Genomic DNA, 6,000 nt, shown 5'->3' with positions numbered 1-6,000 from the left:
AGAAAGAGGGAGAGAGAGAGAGAGAGGGAGAGGGAGAGAGAGAGAGAGAGTGAGAGAGAGAGAGAGTGAGAGAGAGAGAGAGAGAGAAACAGAGAGAGTGAGAGAGGGGGGGAGAGAGAGAGAGAGAGAGAGGAGAGAGAGAGAGAGAGAGAGAGAGAGAGAGAGAGAGAGAGAGAGGGAGAGAGAGAGAGAGACAGAGAGAGAGAGAAACCTATATCTGGTAGGGGCCGCAGGGAGGTGGACCATGGAGTCACAGAGCTGCACTGAGCAGTGATCTACAGCTTAGGTGTGTAATGAATTTATGAGCTTTAAGTGTGGCACCCCTGTCTGTCCACCGCCTGTAAATTCATATTCCCTAGCCTAGGACATACAGAGGCTAAGACGGCAGCGTAATCCTATTCAGTTTGATGAATGTTAAGAATGTTAAGTCGATTCAGGGATTAGAGAAAACCTATTCTCAGAGTTGTGAATTACATAAATGTTTTGACAGGAAGGCTGTCGCACAGGGATGGACATGATTGGTGGCTCGCTGGCTGTTTTAATCTCGAGGGAGACGGTTGGTAAGAGAAGAGTCAGACAGACAAAGACCAGAGAGACAAAGACCAAATTACCCTGCTGGTTCATTATGCAGTGTTGTCCCTCAATGTCTGTCCTCAAGGACACCTTTGTGTTCAATCACTTAAGCTACCGAGACCTACAACACATCACACAGGACGGCAACCCTGCTCTTCGTCCCAGCAAAGCCACTCTCAAGGTATATGATGGGTCACTGATAAAGCCAACTGGCGAAATCAAACTGTAAGCGGAACACGCGTGCTCAGTTTCCAGGTCATGGAGTCATCACAGGTCCCTCTGCTATCAGCTGACACGTACCAGAATCTGGACTTGATCAAGGCATTGAATCACAGACATACAGTTCATCATCTAGACACTCCACAAACGCCCACTAAAGCACATACATCACACACGACAGAGGAGACACTATCCAAATTATGAAGATGTATTTGAGGGGCGTGGCTGTCTACCTGGTGAGCTACACCTGAAAGTCGACACTGACGTATGGCCAGTACAACACCTGCCACGGCGGGTTCCAATACCACTAAAGGAAAAAAGGTCACAGAAGCGATACGGTCAATGGAAGAGCAAGGAATCATTGTTAAAGTCACTGAGCCCAACGCAATGGATCAGCAACGTGGTCGTCATGGAGAAGCCAGGGAAACTGCGCACCTGCATTGACCCGAGCGCGCTCAACAAGGCTCTGCTGAGGTCCCTCCCACTATCAGATGCCTACCATAGAGGAGATGCTGCCAGACATAGCGAATGTATGCCACGGTATTTTCAGTTCTAGATGGAAAAAATTGATACTGGCAGGTGAAACTAGGTGAAGAAAGCAGCTCTCACTACATTCTGGACGCCTCTGGGAAGATACAGGTGGTTAAGAATGCCATTAGGGCATCAAGGCAGCAGCTGAAGAGCATTGGCTGACCACAACAAAAACCTTAAAAACTGTAGTCGTCGGAAAATGGGTTTGAAATGGAAATGACCAACTATATGATTGCTCATAACCCTGCACTGCTTACTTCACCACCTGGGTGGGATGTTTTTAAAGGTCAACAAGATCACTGCATGGAAACATGCATAATTTACTCTTAAACAATACAACTGGTAGTTTTTACCTGATAGTTCATGTGTACTGTATGCTATTTGTTATAGGGTGGTGTGTGTGTGTGTGTGTGTGTGTGTGTGTGTGTGTGTGTGTGTGTGTGAAATATTGCACTGAGAAGGTGTGTGCAAAGGTAGATCCTGTGCACCACTCTTTGGTAGTTATGTAAAGTAAAAGTTTAACTGGAAGTGGGATTATCATTTCAAGCAACGATTATCTTTGTTAAGATTCCACCTTTCTGGAGAGACTGAGCCGAGGCTTTTGTACCGTCTTCTATCAGCGGTGGGGACATCTGTTACACCGCCAGTTCTCCCTAGTTAGGCTGGATCATTATCACAGATAATAAGGATAGTCAAGGGAAGGTTGATGATATTCCGGTGGAATAATGAGGGATTCTGTTATAAAACAATGACAAAGAACAGCTCAGTACACTCCTCAATATCATCTCAATTACATTACGACCTTGATGTTTATGAAAGTAACAATCCTCATCTGTGTAGCCCACTCTCTCTCTTTTAAACAGTGAACACACAAACTGCAGCCCACTGTACTAGAAACTGAGAGTGGTCTACAGTATGCCTGATAATTGAGGGTGTCATTGAAGTGAGCCTGACTCTGAATTTAATTCTAAATCGCTGCTCGTGGTAATAATGTAGAAAAGTTTCTGATGCCGTGCCATCTGTCCTCATTAGCATGCTGTCACTCGCCGTTAATGGTTTAAACCCTTTATGTGTACTTGGCCGCACGAACGGGGGAGAGCAAATTGGAAGAAGAAGTTTGTGGTTAAGCGCAAGAATCAAGAACCGAGCCAAGAAACAACTTTTCCGAAAGGTCAACGTCAGACGCAGAAGCAGAATCCTTCAGCTGTTTGTCCTTGGTAAACTTCATATGAAACATTTAGAGGGAAATAAGCAGATTTCTACCGTGCTGCTGCCTGCCAAGAGGACACTCTGTCTGCCCGCCTGCGCCAGGTGTAAGAGACTGAGATCTGTTGAGATGAACATGTTCTCAGCTTGTGTTTGACCCTCCACAACCACAGCAGATGGAGACGATAGCCTCTCCCTCGGCCTTCTGGGTAGTTAACAACGCTGAATGCCATTCTACAGGGCGGCTGTGCAGAGGGAAAACAGAGGAAAGCATTCTCAATATGAGTTATTGACGAGGGAGGGCACCTCATGAGGGTTGATCATTAAAATGAGGTCTTGAATAAATACCAGATTTACAAAGTAGGATTGTTATGCATAAATGTTGTTGTTGCTCAGATTTATTCTCGTTAAAGTTATAGCTTTTAGCAATGATGCTAATGGCATTATAATGGTCTTTTAAAGGCAGATGTATGTGCTAGCACAAATTAGTTTTCTGGTACTGATTACACGCAGAGCAACCCAATTTACAATGTTGAGCGTTATATTAGCATTATTATAGCAGTGAGAAGTTTGTCTTTGTTCAGCCCAGTTTAAAAACACATTCAGATCCAGTTGTTCCAGAGCAGGTGTGTGTGTGTGTGTGTGCGTGCGTGTGTGTGTGTGTGTGTGTGTGTGTGTGTGTGTGTGTGTGCACTTACCAACCTCCCTGGCCGTACCCTGGTTTGTGTTTGTATGCATTTGATTTCCTACGTCCCTTATTTCCTTTTGGTTGTGTTTTTGTACAGTATGTTGTCAAGGTGCTAATTACAATCCATTTAATAGAGTCGTCCTAGTAATTGTGTCAACAAGCTAAGGACGTTAAGGTTAAATCAACTTAATGAGCTTCACAAATCAACATAGCTGCCTTGAGTTTGATGCGCTGAGGGATTCATTAGAAGAAGTCATGCTTTTTACAGTGGCCTAATCACAGAAACCAATAGAATAACATGTCTCAATTATTGTGTCAAATAGGGCATTTCTGTAAGCCGTGCCCTGGAGGGTAAATTACCCAGTATTATTAGTATTACCCTGGGTAATACTTCTTGATGTTAAAATCAAATTGTGCCTGGCGAATGTTACGATATAACTGATTACTATCATATAAAATGATGAAGTAGTAAGCTCTTACAAGCATCATTGGTCTCAGATGAGTTTTACAATCAACTATAAACTCATTATATGAGATAAGATATGAGATGATCTAAATTCACATGATCAACCTTGATAACTGTCAAGCCTTCATGTGCTGATGTGTTTCATCATCTCTTCATGGGGCCGTGGGTCATGGTGACCTCCTCTCTGCTGTCATCATATTCGGTTGTTAAGTCGTGACGTGTTTCCGGGTCCAACGTTGGCTGAGGCGCTCTCTTCCAAATGCCTCAGTAATAATAATAATTCATTATATTTGTATAGCGCTTTTCCGAGGCTCAAAGACGCTGACACATATGGGGAAAACAGGAAGGTGCTGCTGTGTCCCTTGTTGTATGAATAGATCAGAGTCTAAAAAACGATTGAACTGTCATTCTACCGCTGTAGTACACTGGTCTCTTCATGGAGCTGTGGGTCATGGTGACCTCCTCTCTGCTGTCATCACATAAACAGCACCTGTGTGGAGAGACAGGTCGCCCAGGGATACGGCATTTGATCAAAATAGCCTATGCCAACTCAGCATGGGCCAATGGGCAAAGCTATCACTTGAATGATAATTCAATGATATTTCTGCCCTCAACAAGAGATTATTGAGATGATAACCAGTGTTGTTTTTGAAAACCCTGCAAGATGACTGGCCTCCTCCATCAGAGGCTGGTCTGTATGCGTCACACAGGAGATGATGGACCAGTATCCTGCTTTTAACATGAGCCTCGATAGTCAGCTAATGAATTTGACCTTAGGCATGTCGACTTAATGGCGGTGAAATATGTGAGTGTACCGTGTGTACCTCCAGTGAGCTGCAGGAGGGACTGCTTTCCATTGACCGATCACCTGCGTGTTCATACGGCAGTGTCTGACATTATGTCCTAATTATTGAGAGTGGGAGTACTTCTCTCTTTCAAAATGCTGCGCTACAAAAGCTGAATTAATGCAGACCTTTCCTTCACAATGAGGTTTTCTAATGCATATTTGAGTGTGTGTGTGTGTGTGTGTGTGTGTGTGTGTGTGTGTGTGTGTGTGTGTGCGTGTGTGCGTGTGTGTGTGTGTGTGTGCGTGTGTGCGTGTGTGTGTGTGTGTGTGTGTGTGTGTGTGTGTGTGTGTGTGTGCGTGAGTGTGTGTGTATGTGTGCATGCGTGCGTATGTGTGCATCTGCGAGGAGAGGGATCATCTGGTCTGTTGAGGCGTTTTGGTCATTAAGTTCAGATGTGGTCAGGTATGAAAGTGTCTGCATGCATAATGAAGTAAGTGCTTTTTATGGAGATTAGACAGGACGATGAATAATCCAACCCTGACTTTGGATTCGAATGTTGAATTAGAAGGATTTTCCATGGCAATCTGTTCTCAACATGGCAACACATCTTATAGACGGCTTACCTGAAAGTGTGTTCTCTCTGGAACATATCAGCTTGTTACCAATTTAGTTTTTTAACTAACGGCTGAATTCACTATCCTCTTCGTCATGGTTATGACAGTATTTCATTTCTCTTCTCATGCTGATTATAGTCTTTCAAATCAAATCAAATCAAATTGTATGTGTATAGCGCATTTCTTACAAGATGCAACTCAATGCGCTTCACATAATGAACATTCTCAGTCAATCAATCAATCAATCAATCAATCAATACTGACAGAGCCGCAAGCAGGCAAAAGTAAAAACCTGTACACTATGTAGCCAGGAAAATTCCCTTGCAGCCCTCTACACATAGAGCGACTACTAGCCAGTTTGCCTACCAGCACCCAGCCCCCCCCCCCCGGGGAGCCCCCGCCGCCCCACACACCCAGCCCGCCCCACCACCACTCTTTATAGTCAGGTGCTTGTTGTGTAAATGAACAAAAAGTGTCTATACAGAAAGCAGATTAGCATCAACAGCCACCGTGTCTGCAACTTACCTCTGTCCACCCTGATGACTGGCAGTGCCAGATAGCCTTTGAAAGATAGAAGCCGTTACCATTCTGTGTCTCACTTCTAATGACGGTACTCCCAGAGCCTAGCTACGCTGGTTAGCTCAGCTTGTATTCATTAGAATTCCAGCTACATGGATCAGGTCAACGGTGACAGGCAGGCTGACGGCGTGCCAAGAGAAGCACAGCTGTCCACTGTCCCTCTGACCCTGGCTGACCCCTGGCTGACCCCTGGCTGACCCCCAACTCCCTGGAGTGGTGGTAAGGTCTCAACCAGTGGTGTAGTCTAGTTTTTTCTATTGGGTATATTGTGATTTTTCCCTCCCAGCCTCATATCGTTCATTTCGGGAACGCCATAAAAATACATCTGCGCGTTAT

This window comes from Nansenia antarctica (assembly GCF_963989245.1).
Source record: "Nansenia antarctica genome assembly, chromosome: 15".
Classification (NCBI taxonomy): Eukaryota; Metazoa; Chordata; class Actinopteri; order Argentiniformes; family Microstomatidae; genus Nansenia; species Nansenia antarctica.
Note: the sequence above shows the minus strand (reverse complement) of the source record.